The sequence below is a fragment of the Tursiops truncatus genome, chromosome 9 (assembly GCF_011762595.2).
Source record: "Tursiops truncatus isolate mTurTru1 chromosome 9, mTurTru1.mat.Y, whole genome shotgun sequence".
Classification (NCBI taxonomy): domain Eukaryota; kingdom Metazoa; phylum Chordata; class Mammalia; order Artiodactyla; family Delphinidae; genus Tursiops; species Tursiops truncatus.
The window spans coordinates 96,911,195-96,925,719 of record NC_047042.1 but is presented as its reverse complement, the minus strand read 5'-3'; the positions used below and the strand labels follow the sequence as shown (position 1 = coordinate 96,925,719).

Sequence of the window (14,525 nt, the reverse complement as noted above, 5' to 3'; positions counted from 1 at the left end):
AATATTAAAAGAGGAGTTGTTACAGACACTGCTAATTACCCTCCAATATTTATTTTCCCCCTCTTGCATACAGATATTTAACTGGGCACTCAGTTATCCAATCTCCCTTGTTTGACCATGTAAGTTCCAGCCAATGCAGTGTTTCATACATAATATGAGACTTGAGGGAGTGGTTTTGAAGGAAGGCGGCAGGCCCTCCCATTCTCTTCTCTTTGCTTCTGCTTGGAATTTGGATATATTTAACGTCTGGAGCTTAAACTGACAGCTTGGAACCACAAGGCAAATAGTAAATGTTGAGAATGGTAAAGCTGAAAGATGGAAGAAGCTTGACTTTCTGACTCCATGACTCCAGAGTTTACCTTCTATCTATCTTCTTTTATGGAAGAAAGAAATAAATCTCTACCCTGTTAATTGCAGTCTCTGTCACTCAGAGCACAACCTAATCCAAACAACTACTGTATTTGGTATTATATTTAAAAATAAGATGTTATGTGTGACAAAACCTAAGTTCATGGAATTGCCTGCTATAAGCACTGGGCCCTGAAGCCTGGGATATTACAGGCTTGGCAAGCTGGAGCCTTTATTATTTGTAGCAAAATATCTGGTCATATTGTCAACTGCTGTTCGTTGGAAGGCAAAGCAGGTGCCAACTGAGACTTTTAATATTAGGAACAAAGTTAGGAAACAATTAAATGCTGATGTGCACTGGCTCCTTCTTGCTATGTTCAGCAGTCTTTAAGAGAGCGATGAACTCAGTCTAGGACTAGCCAGTCAGCAGGCTGAGATAAAAGGAAAACCACTTTGAAATGGAAGATGGAAGGCTCTCTGCTTCTGCTGACAATCTAAAATGATGGAGAATCCTCAATTTACAAGCTTGAAAAAGTAAAAACAAAAAACAAAAAAACAAGCAAGCCCTCCACACACATACACAAACTGTATACTAAACTAAGGGACAGTAATTACGAGCCACAGCTGCCAAGAGGCAGCCTTAGAAGGAAGGAAAGCTGTAGCCCAAGATGTCTTTTACCACCTTCAGGTAAGAGTAAGGATGGGGAAAAATAAACTATGAGAAATAGGCATCTTACTGATTAGGACTTGTTATATTAGGATTTAATTCATATCTGATGCAAATATATAATCATCAGCAGAACTCTGTATGTACTCTGTTACTATAGATAATAAACAAATAAAATAAAATAAATAAATGAAAGGAACAAATAATTACAACAACAAAAAGAGCCATCTACCAGAAAGTGGGAAACAGTCTTATGGCAATAATATTTAGGATATTATCATAAAGGGTTATTCTTTCTCAAGGCCACAAGGTTGAAAGGGGGCATAAGCTGAAAGGAGGAAGGAGAAGAAAAGGATGGATCAGCAAGTTCTATTGGAGAGAGATCAGAGTGGCTCACCTCCATTGAGAATTAGCAGAACACAGAGGTAAGTAAATAAAAGAACAGAGTCACCAAGCTTAAAACTACATCAAGGGACTTCCCTGGTGGTGCAGTGGTTAAGAATCTGCCTGCCAATGCAGGGCACACTGGTTTGAGCCCTGGTCTGGGAAGATCCCACATGCTGCAGAGCAAATAGGCCCGTGCGCCACTACTACTGAGCCTGCGCTCTAGAGCCCATGAGCCACAACTACTGAGCCCGCATGCCACAACTACTGAAGCCCACACTCCTAGAGCCCGTGCTCCACAACAAGAGAAGCCACTGCAATGAGAAGCCTGAGCACCGCACTGAAGAGTAGCCCCCACTCGCTGCAACTAGGGAAAGCCCACACGCAGCAACGAAGACCCAATGCAGCCAAATATAAATAAATAAATAAATGAATTTACTAACAAAAACCCCACTACATCAAGAACAGATATTTCGGTTTGGTTACTTGCACATAGAACCGTCTTAAAGAAAATAGATTACAAGACTACAGTGTTTTTGAGGGAATGAATTTTCAGCAATTAAAAAAAAGTCCCTTAAAATCATTTCTTCTATTTGTTTGGCCATAGAAAATTGGGAATGTAAACAGAAATACCAACTTTATTAGAAAACAAAACAAAACTTATTTTCCGGTTTATAAAGAGGTTTTATGAGAGAATGTCCTAAAACTACCTTTGTTTTCACTTATTTGTATCATTACTCAATAATTTGTGGTGGCCAAGGAGGGATGCTGGTCGTATCTCCCTTCCTGTTTGAGGAGCAGAGTTGGTTGGTCTAATTGGGGTCCACAGATGTCCTCCTGCTGAGGCCATGCTCCCCGAGGCTGTCCCAGTTAATTACTAAACATGGCAAGAGCACCCGAGTCAGGCCATTTCCGTCTATCATGGGACTCTAACAGGCTATTTTTATAAGGATTGCGGCTGACACTGTCTCAGTGCTTTGCTACAACCTGGGGCTCTTCCTACACAATCCTCCTTCCTTCCATCACTCCTTCCTCAGGTGTCAGGCTTCCTCCTCCTCTTTTACCGCTTTATCCTTCAGAGACACTTTGCCCAGTAAATCTTTCAGTGTCTAATTCTGCCTTAACAGCTGTTTCTTGGAGTACCTGAACTGACACATTACTCATGAAAACAAAAGTATAAATTTTTTTTTTTTGGTAAAGCACTGTAAAATCAACTGGATAGGGTAATCTGTAGAAATGTTTATGTTCTCCAGATAATAACCTGACACACATATTACATATTTACATGAGATATACAAGTCATCACAGTTTTAAAATCTGGCCAATTTTTTTTAACTTAAGAGCATTTTAGATATGGAAAATATTTTCTAAAAGATACATACAAAAAACCATATTCAATCTACATATTTATAGTCACCTATATTTCTACAGTCAGAACATTATGTTATTTTAATCTAGTGATTTTAAAATAACAAAATTAATATAAGGAGAAAAAAACACAAAATAACAGTGATAAATAGCCACAGGGTTAATTAAGACAATTCCTGCAAGTCAAAGAGTTTTTATAATTTCATGATTTTTTCCTTTGAGAAACTACTTACAATTTGCTCTTAAATCTGAATATTCCCAGTGCAAGCCAGTCATAAGAGCCAGAAAAAATCAAAGGCATGTAGAATATCACAATAATTCTAATGATAATTAGCTCAAATCATAGCTCTAATCAAATTTTACTTCTAGGAGATATAAAAAGGTCTTTGGAATTGGGGGCTATATAATGAATACTTTCCTATCTCCAACAGAGAAAGAGTTTCTGAAGAGGTTAATATATTCAATTTCACTGTGCAATTCCCTTCCTCCTCTGTGCCCTTTTCTTTTATGCATGTAGTTGGAAAACAAAGTAAAACAACCAAAAGTTCCTTGGGAATTGGATTGAAAAAGAAATGTGTCTCTTCTTGTTAATGTTCTCATAATGGAAAGAAATGGCTTAAAAATGTGTTTTTTAAAGTGGGGAAAGAATTTGCTTAGAATTTGCTTAAAAAAATATTTTTATGGCAAGTGGTTGTTTTAAACAACCAAATTCTTTTTAAGAAATTAATAATTGGGAAAATTTCTAGGTGAATTCACTACAGTTAAGGAAAGACTAACTCTCTGAAGCTGAATAAGAGAAAAACAATCACATATAACAATGACCCAGGGTGAAATAGTAAAAGCACAAAGGAAAAATATATAAATAAAAATCAGTGAGTGCGTTTGGAAACAATAAAAGAAAACTTAATTCCAATTATTATATAAATTTAGCCAATCCAAATCAAAATAATTTTTAACAACTTACAGGAATCCCTAAGCTTCTAAGATGTGATTTCCTCATTTCTTGTTTTGCTATTTAATAAATTGTTAGTCGGTTGGTCAGAAAAACTTGACTCTTGCCATAGTATTTTAAAGGGAGGTATATTACATAAAAGTAAAATGGGAATCCACGTATTTCAATATTAATAAGTGATGTTCAACGCTATATAAATGTAGATGATGGTGAACTTTCATTTTAGTTTTTAAAAGGCAATAATTTATCCCCTGATCCCTTCTAACCTCAGTATAGTTGGGCCATGGGTGGAAGAAAGACCAAAAGGAAAAGATGATGACCAGTCCATGCTTTCAAGTTGGAAGTATATCCACTAGACTAATATTTTTAAAGACCATTTATTTTATAGCAGTTGTTTAGCTTTGAGTCGAAGTTCTCCACTTGCCTATTTCTGAGTGGCACTGCAGTCCCCAATTCAGTGACTGATTGGAAGTTTAGTTTACCAGAGCTGGTTTTAAATCAGTAGAATCTTGACCCTTGTTATACCCCAGAGTCCATGCAGAAGGAGAAAGTGTGGAGTAGAGCAAAGGGTAAGCTCAAGGCTTTTTGTCAGGCTGACTGCTGTCATCTTGACTCCTTTTTGTGTATTAGGGCCCATATCCCACCTGTCAGCAAGTCCTGTAGGCTTGACTTCCAAAAATGTATTCGGAATTGACCATTTCCCACTCCTCCACTAGTCTATCTTCCTTTATCTGGGCTATTACGATAGTCTCCACTATTTTAACTATACTGCTCCCTCATCTGACCATAGTCTTTTCTCAAAACAGCACCCTTAGAGATCGTTTTAAAGTGTAAATTAAATTTTGCCATTCACCTGGTTCAATCTTCAAATGACCACCCACCTCACTCAGAGTAAAAGACCCTTCACAATTCAGCCCCTGAAGCCTCGCATTCCTGAAGCTGTGTGGCCTCCTGTCCTCAAGGCCACCATGTGCTCATACCTGTGTACTATTTATACTTCCTTTTCTCTCTACCAGAGATGCTCTTCTCCATATCTCTTCTTGATGTGTTTGCTCACATCCTTGAGTTTTTTGCTCAATCCTTGAGCTCTTTGTTCAAGTGCCATCTTCTCATTGAGGCTTCATCTGTCAAATTGTTTTAAATGGTTATCTTCAGCATCCCCCTTCCCCCAGATCTTCCTATCCCCTTCTCTGATTTATTTTCTCCAAAAATACTCATTTCACCAATTTGTTATCTTAACTGGAATGACAGCAAATATTTTTTTCTGACTTGTTCAATGCTCTAGCATGAATAATAATGCCAGGTTTTAGTAAACATTTAGTAAATAAAATGATTTGAATCCTGGCCCTACTCCTCATTAGTCATACAGATAGTATGTACACCTAGATAAAAGTGCATCTGATCTAATACAAAATCATGTTATTGTCAAGACCCTGAAAAGTTATTCCTGCCAAATATGATAATGGAATACCAGTGGCTGTTCTCTGCCAGCACAGTCAGTATCCCTTACCTAAAGTTCTCTAGGGGGAGAAGAGTGTGGCAGAAGCTGGCCATCTATGTGGGGATGAGAAGTCCTCTAGCCCCTTTTGCATGTAACCATTAAACGTTAACCATAGGAACTGTTGATTAATTTAGTCAATGACTAAATATAGAACTATTAGGCATCAGGCATTTTTCCCCAACACTTAATATAGCAGAAAATGTAAACAACTAATACCCTTGTCGTATTAGTGCTTACATTCTAGTGGAGATTCCAATAATAAACAGTCAATATAGCACATAATGAAGGATGTAGAATGTTAGAAAGTGATTAAGTGCTGTGGTAGGGGAGGGAAGAAAGTAGAGTGGGACAACAGGGACCAGGGATGCTGAAGGTGGGGCAGGGGTCAGGACGTGCTAGAGCAGGAAGGAGAGGGCCTGGTCATCCTCCTGGAGAAGGTGAGACTTGGGAAAAGTCTCTAAGGAGGACAGTAAACCAGAGAAGAGTCAAAAAACAAAACAAAAAAAATAAGGGTCTAGGGAAAAAAGAAAACATTATAGGGACAATAGAAACCAGACCAGTGGTTGCCTGGGACAGGGCAGGAATGAGAATTGACTGCAGGAGTCAGAAGGGAAATTTGGGGGACTGGGGAAATGATCTAAAAGCCGGACTGTGGTGATGGCTACACTACTGTATAAATTCACTAAACTCACTGATTTATACACTTGAAATATACATTTGAAATAGGTGGATTTTAGCATATGTAAAGTTTATCTTAGTAAAAGCCACCTATTTCAAATGTATATTTGAAAAGAGAGAAAAGAGAGAGAGGGAATAAGAGAGGTAACATGAGAAACATAAAATTAAACAAAATAGAAGGACATGCCTGTAGAAGACTTGGATATCGTAATTAGAAAACTGTAAAAGCAGTTTCCGGTATTCCTTTATCTGTACATTAAACCAGACAATCTGATTATATTTTTATTTGATGTTTCGAATCCAGAATCCAGGACATATAAAAGTACTCTGTGATGGTGAGTTTTACGTGTCAACTTGGATAGGCTCTAATACACAGTTATTCAATCAGCACTCATCTAGGTGCTGCTGTGAAGGTGTTTTGTGGATGTGGTGAACATCCACATTCAACTGACTTTAAGTAAAAGAGATAAGCCTTGACAATGTAGCCCTCATCCAACCAGGTGAAAGGTCTTAAGAGCAAAACAGATGTTTCCCCAGATGGAGCTTAGAGTAGGTATACATTAATAAGAGAATCATACAAACAATGTAAAATGATAACTTTATCAAGGTGAGACATATGGGGGGATAAGAGCAAAAACTGTAAATTCTATGAGGATAGAGATTCTGTTTCCTGTTTGGTCACGGTGTATCACCAGCACCAAGCATAACCCCTGAGTTACATGAAGGGCTCCATAGTCTCTTTGGATATAAATGAATAAATGCAGATCTCAGTTCTGTAATAGAAAGATAAATGCATGTTTGAAAAGAAAGTACTAAAGATAAACAAGCATTTAGAGGAATAGGCCACAAAAAGATTAAAAGATTTACTATTATTTCAACCAGTTAAGAGAAAACTGAACATTGATCTAACAACAGAGCTGAAGGATTTCAATTCCTAAAGTAATATCACATTTGTTTTCTTTGAAGGCATTTCTTGTGAGAACACTTAATGTGCAAAACAGCACACGTACCCAGCATTTATATGTTAAATGTAGGAATGATCTTACTGTCAGTAAGGGACTGGACACATAGCCATGGGTGTCAAGTATGTTCTCCTAAACTTTTCTGGTTGTTTTAATATGACCAACTCTCTGGGAACACTTCATTATATCTTTATGACTCTGAGCCTATGTTCTACTGCTCGGTAGATGCACATTATGCAAAATTCCAAGACCAGTACACCATGCCATTAGGATGACAATTTATTCTTAAACACATGTGATTTCAGAAATGCCACTTAAACTCTACTGAAGAAAGAGAACAATTCCAGGATTTCATCTTCTTTTCATGGCACTCTTTTGTATGTGTGTGATTGTTTTATTTCCAGCATTATTATTATCTACAGCCAAAGCCTTTACTATTTTCATTTCTTTGGTAGTGATAGGTCCCACCACACTACAAATCAAGGTCAAATTCAAAATTCCTGTTTCTGAAAATTTCCAGGTCAGTTAAGCAATGTGGATAGACTTCCCTGCCTTGTCTTTATGTATGATCCTGCCCCTAGCGTTTGCTAACTCCAAGTCTGTGATAGTTAATTTTATGTGTCAACTTGAGCAGGCTAAAGGATGCTCAGATTACTGGTAAAACATTATTTCTGGGTGGGTCTGTGAGGGTGTCTCCAAAGGAGACTGGCACTGGAATCAGTAGACTAAGTAAAGAAGATGGCTCTCATCAGAGTGGGTGGGCATCATCCAATCTGTTGAGGGCCCAACAGAACAAAAAGGCAGAGGAAGGGCAAATTCCATCTCTCTTTTTGATCTGGGATGTCTATCTTCCCCTGCCCTTGGACACTGGAGCTCCCAGATTTTCAGCCTTTGGACTCTGGGACTTATAAGAGGAGCCTTTGAGACTAGGAGTTAAACCACTGGCTCCTCTGGGTCTCAGGCCTTTGGACTCTAACTGAATTGCACCACTGTCTTCCTGGTTCTCTAGCTTGCAGACAGCAGCAGATTGTGGGACTTCTGGGCTCCATAACCCTGTGTGTGTGTGTGTGTGTGTGTGTGTGTGTGTGTGTGTGTGTGTGTGTGTGTGTGTGTGTGTGTGTGTGTGTGTGTGTGTGTGTGTGTGTGTGTGTGTGTGTGTGTGTGTGTGTGTGTGTGTGTGTGTGTGTGTGTGTACATATATATACATACATATATATATATATATATATGAATCCTGACTGATACAAAGTCTAAGCTGTATGCTTTTTTTTCTCACTCTAATTGTTAGTTAGTTAGGGATACATTTTCAAAACAATGATTCCTTTACTTATCATTTGCACTTTTGTATTGTTTTGTTTACACAAAGCTTTCTAACATTTATCAGAGATGATTTCTCACCATAACCAAGTGTGGTCATGGAATTTTCTCAAAAATATTTTTTATTGATTTCCTTAAAATTCTATACTCAGTCCTATTTAGAGGTCAGAAAGTAATGTTCAGAAATTGGCCAGCAGTGCTGTTTTTATCCAGTGTGCATAGCAGTTTAATTTTTGTTGTTGCTGTTTGTTTGAATGTCTCTACCTTTTAGTTATCCACATTGGCTAAAATTTGTTTTACTTTCAACTCTTATAAAATTCATCTTTGAAAATGGGTAATATTAATCCAGAAATATGAATCTCCCTTAAGAAGTATGATAACTTTAATTAAAGGGAGCTATGAAGCAAATCACTTATATCTTATTATGGGCCAACTTGTACCTTCCAAAAATATATGTTGAAGTCCTAACCCCTAGAATCTGTAAATGTGGCCTTATTTGGAAATAGGGTCCTTGCAGATGTAATCAAGTTAAATGAGGTGATAATCTGATCACTTAATGGATCCCTAATCTGATGACTGGTGTCCTTAAAAGGAGAGGGAAATTTGGACACAGAGAAACAGAGGGAAGAATTCATTTTGAAGATGGAGGCAGAAATTGGAGCAATGTAGCCACAGGCCAAGGAAAACCAAGGATTGCTTGCAACCATCAGAAGGTAGGAGAATCCAGAAAATACTCTTCTTTGGAGACTTTAGAGGGATCAGGGCCCTAGTGAACCTTGGGCCCTGCTGAACCTTGGTTTCAGACTTCTAGCCTCCAGAACTGTGAGGGAAGAAATTTCTGTTAAGCCACCCAGTTTGTAGTTTGTTGCAGCAGCCCTGGAAACCTAATACAAAGAAGCTTGTTTAAGATTCACTTTTCAGACCACTGAGAAGACATCATCTAATGTACCATATCATTTGATAAAACATTTATCACTCCATTTCTTGTGGAAAGCAACGAAAAGGAGCTAGAAAACAAATCTCCAAACAACAGATCTTCAGTAGGTGCAACAACAGGCCAGTTGGCCCTTCAGAGGAAGGAAGACTGGACCATAAACAGAGTGCTGCAAGGTCCTGCACATATTCTGGTGACAGATGGGTCAACCCAGGTATTCCTGAGCAACTATCTGGGAGGCCTTTCATGACCAAGTTGTGGTGTGTTTTAGATCACTAAGGAAAGCTTTAGGCACTCACAGCTGGCGGCATTTTCCCTTCAACAGCCAGGGAGCACCAGCACTGGTAACAAGTCTCTAACTGCTTCAATGAGAACTACTTTACACAGACATATATTTGAGACAGGCTAGGACCTGGGACACTTTGCTGCAGTACTTGCACCTGGACAAAGGTCTTCTCAAGCAACAAAACACATAGACACTATAAGGAACTAAAAATAATTGTGTGCATGTGCAACTGGGGCAAATTATCAACAACAAAATACAGAAAAGATCAAAATAAAACCCAACTGCCACTTGTGCAGAGCCAGGAGCAAAGGCAGGGGGTCGGGAGCAAAAGCAGGACACCACCCATGCCCCCCACCCCCCTGCCCGGCACTCACCACCACCTAAGGGGTGGGCAGACCACCTAAGCCACGCCTCTAGCCCGACCGCTGGACACACCCCTCCCCTCACCCCATATGAGGAACCAGCTCGCCCCACCTCGGGAGCGAGCAAGGAACCCGTTTTTGTTCTCGCTCCCCCCCTGCTGCAGCAGGGGCCCCAGTAAAGCTTAGTCTGAATTTCTTGTCTGGTCTCTGATCAATTTCTATTGATTAAGGAGTCCAAAAACCCTGGTCAGTAACATATTTACATATCAATCTAATAACTATTTAAAATTCATGCTCTATTTCAATGAGGAGTAAAAAGCTATATACTGGTGAGCCTAGATTTGTAACTGGGAAGGGATGTGCCCTTTTATTAAGCTTTATTAATTCCATTCCTATCAGACTCTGGCCAGTTCCCAATGCCCCCCATCTCTCTGGTCACCTCCACCTAATCTGGCACTTTCTTGAGAGCTGCCACCCCCAATGTGTTCCTTAGAACTCCCCTTCCAACAAGACTGGATCTTTCTTACCCCTCCTCTTCAGCCCACAGCTCCTTTTCCTTTTAAATTAAAACAAATGATCAAAATACCAAAACTAAAGAAATTTTTAAGTTGAAAAATCTTTCTACTCTCTCATGATCATGGGCCCTGGCCTGTATCAGAAATCAGAAAGCCAATTCCCAGGTAAGAAGTCAATAATAAATTGAATTATTTTCTTTAGAATTCTTCTGATTATTAAAATTAATGAAGTGTTATCAAAAGGAATTCAAGTTGGGAGATAGAGAAATAAGGTAAAGCAGCTAAAATAACTTTTCTTGAGGAAACATTCCCAAATGAATCCTTCTTTTTCTGTTTATTCCCAAGAAAAAACAAGGCAAGATAATTCTTAGAGCATAAACGTCTGATTCAGAGTGTTACAGAGGAGAACTAAGAGCTTTCCTGGCGTGAGCAGGGTGCAGGCGTGGAGAGAGAAGGCTCCACGCTGGTGGGCACAGCCGTGCCTGTGGTGGCAAAAGCAGCTGTGTGGCCAGGACTTACTTCAAAAGAAGCAAACTGTGGACATGGTTAAGGACAGAACGCCTTTATGTAAGGCTTTCACCCAGCGGGGAAACAATTTGATTTTTACTGACTAAGGAGGAAGAAATGCTTTGAGTAGCCAAGCAGTTGGTGAGAGGCCTTAGATGAGCACATGACCTGAAATCTGAAATTTTCCTTGGAAGGGGCTGTCTCAAAGGGAGTTTAAGAAAAGACCCCAGATGAATTGGAAAGGCAATCAGCATTTAGCATGAAACCCTAGGGTCAGACCCTGGGGTTAACAGGTGATGCTGTGTAATGTTCACAGAACAGATCCTATTGCCTTTTAATAGATAAAGAAAGATAAATTATTAAAATGACCTATCAACTAAGAGAAGCCACCATCCCAAATTCGGTGTGTATGATTCAAAGTTCTTATTTTAGAAAAAAGTCAATTCTCCTTTCCACTATACTAATATTTCTTAAGATGTCATCATTATAACATCTACAACTTACTTTAAATTTTCAGCACAGACTGTATGAAGTTGCGTGTGTGTGTTTTAAGTCACAGTCCAGAGGCGGCTATCATTCTAATCAGGCAGCCACGTGCCAGAGGTAGTCGTGAGCATGCTCTCAGAAACACTGCAGCCACTCCAGACACGACTACTCCAGGAGTTCTGCTATCTATTCCTCTCATCAACTTTCTGAATGTCAAGTTGGGTTTTCTTTGGTAAAAATAGCAGTCTCTTAATTAGCATAAATGGTAGATAAATGTTAGGAAAGAGATCTCAGTGGTGAAATTAAATATATTAAGGTTATGCAGTTTGGCAAAACTTCTTTTAGAAACACTCACAACCTGTGTGAAAATGGTATAAGACTCCAGTGAGGTCTGTGACCTGAAGCCGTGGAGACGGTTCTGCATTCTGGATCAGTGAACCTGTGCCAGCTATTAGTTTAGGAGGCTTTCTGTTGCCTGGCACTGGCTCTGGGTACAGCTGAATCCTGCCTCTGAAACACTGCTACAGCTGCCTGAAGAAAAGTTTCTTCAAGGGAAGGCAAGTCAGAGAGCTAAGACTTCATTGAGCTGACAAAGGCGTCTGTATTAACAGTCTTGTTCCAGCTTGCTAATAAATGTTCATTTAATAAATGGCTATATGTGCCCCGGACCCTGTCTGGGGCTTCCGTTCACTGCTCCATGGTGGCAGAGCTGTATGAGAATAGCTGTTTCTTACTTATCTCACTTGTCAGTGGCTAACATTGTTTTTTAAAAAGAATATAATAGATATGCATGCAAGGTGGCTAAGTCAGATCTATAATTCTGTTCCTCAGATCATTTGTTTCAGAATCACTTGAAGTTTAGAATTCTTCGATTTCTCACATCCTGCATTCTAAAGTTCTATGAGTGGGGCCTGAGAATATGAATTGTAACAAGTTCCCCTAGTGATTCTCATATACTCTGAGGATTCAGCCAATAAAGATATAACCAAAGAAGCATCATGATCATTTTCTGACAGCATTTCCCAATGGCAGACTAAAGACCCAGGAGGGAGGAAATATGACCCTGACCGCTGGGTTTGAAAACCCAGATCTGTAAAGCAATAGTAACAGCACACTGTAAAGCCCTCATATCTTATAAGCTCTACGCCATGAATTTGTGGTTATAGCTTTTTGCCTACCCATCTAGATGGACATAGATCAACACTTGCCTTAAGCACTCAGCAAGCTCGTTCATGGCCGAAGATGTCCCACTGCCATTTGGATGAGGAGGGATTATCGACAGCTTTCCCACTGAGTGCTGTCATCCATTTTCTGACAGCAATGAAAACTGCTGGCCAAAAGTCCATCTTGTTAAATATGTTTTGGGAGAAAGACCAGTTTAGCTACTGGGTTGCTTTTTCTCACATCAATCAGCCCAGTTTATTCACTCTGAAGACATCTTGTCTGACTTCATCCACTCATCAAATATTTATTGAGAGACTTTTAAAAAGCATGTAGCTTTAACTCCCAACAAAGACCATGGAGGATTAAAGAAACAGAGGTCTAGTTCAGGACTTCTGTCTCTGAGCTGCCACTCATCATCATATCATGATGCAGAGGGGAGAAGCACCCTCATACAGCAGTCAGAGGTTTTGAATTCAGGGGCTGGCTATAGACTCAGCAGCAAGTCAGTACAGCTCTTAGGGCTTCTATTTCTTCTTTTGGAAATTTAGGAATAAAAGGCTTGCCTTGATTATTTTTCAGAATTTATTAATTCATTTACAAATATTTATTGGTCATCTACTATATTCAGGAATTTTTCTAGGACCTTGGGGGATAAAGCAGGAAACAAGACATACAAGATGTCTGTTGTCAAGTAGGCTTATTCTAATAATTAGAGAAATATATACAAATAGTGATATATAAACATATATTTATATATACAAATAAATAGATATAGGAATATTAATAGGCATATTTGCAGAGGCAAGTATATGTACACATACTTTTTAAAGCTTAAACCAAAGCCTTTTCTAAGGATACAATGTATTTTTTTAGATCTCACATTGGGTGATTAGAATAAGAAAGGGAATAATCTAATGAAAGATTATTATTGATCTAGGCAACACACCTAGCATTTTAATAAAAGATATCCCTATGTTTCATTAATGAAGAAAAACATTTTCTGGCAGGATGCATTTCTCAAATTAGAAAACATGTCAGGTCTGTGTTCCAACACTCTTTCACATACAGAAGAAGAATTTATCATTAAAAGAATCTTCCATTCCACTAATCTTTTTATTACTTAAGAATCAAGATATTTGTGATAAGGTGGCTTCATGTAAGGCAACCTGTGTTAGGCAGCCTCTCAGAAGGCCCCAATAACCCCTGATTTCTTGTGTAATCCCCTTGCTTTAAGTGTGGGCTGGATTTAGTGACTTGCTTCTAATAAGTTGTATATAACAGAAGTGATGGGATGTGACTTCCAATTGTATATAACAGAAGACTGGATTATTAAAAACAAACAACAAGAACAAAACCTTTATGGCTTCTATCTTGTAAATTTTCTCTCCCACTTACTGGCTTTTCCCTCCCCGCCCCTTCTCCCTCCCTACCTCTCCACTTATCTCTCTCTCTCTCTCAACCTTGTTCCTCTTCTTATTACTCCTGTATCTCTTTCTCCCTCCCTCTCTCTCTCTCCCTCTCTCTCTCTTTCTCTTTCTCTTTCTCTCTCTCTCCCTCCCTCCCTCCCTCCCTCTCTCTCTCTCTCTTTCTACACACACACACACACACACACACACACACACACACACACACCCCACCCCATCATCTATAGAAAAGACCACTTGAAGAAGAGAGGCCCCAAAGGATCAGAGCTGCATAGAGGAGAACCGAGGCACCCCAGCCAACAGCCAGCACAAACGATCAACCAAGTGAGTGCACCGTCTTGGAAGCAAACTCTCTAGCACAATAAAGCCTTCAAATAACATAGCCACGGCCAACAGCTTGGGTATAACCCCATGACAGACCCAGGTGGTCAGAATCACCCATCTAAGTCATTTCTGAATTCCTGGTCTAGAGAAACTGTGAGATAATACATGTTTGTTTTTTTAAGCCACTAAGGTTTGGGGTAATTAGTTACACAGCAAGAGATGACCAATGTATAATCCAAGGACATGATTCCTGAGAATAGTATTATGAGAATGAATGGATTCAGAATCTCACGCTTTATACTTAGAATATTTGAATTGGACTAGAAGAATATGGTGACATCATATT

General features: G+C 39.2%; 1 protein-coding gene across 1 annotated transcript in view; it reads right to left on the bottom strand.

Moving 5' to 3' along the window:
- The window catches only part of CNTNAP2 (contactin associated protein 2), a 982,287-nt gene that overhangs the window by 945,968 nt on the left and 21,794 nt on the right, over window positions 1–14,525 (bottom strand). The window lies entirely within an intron of this gene.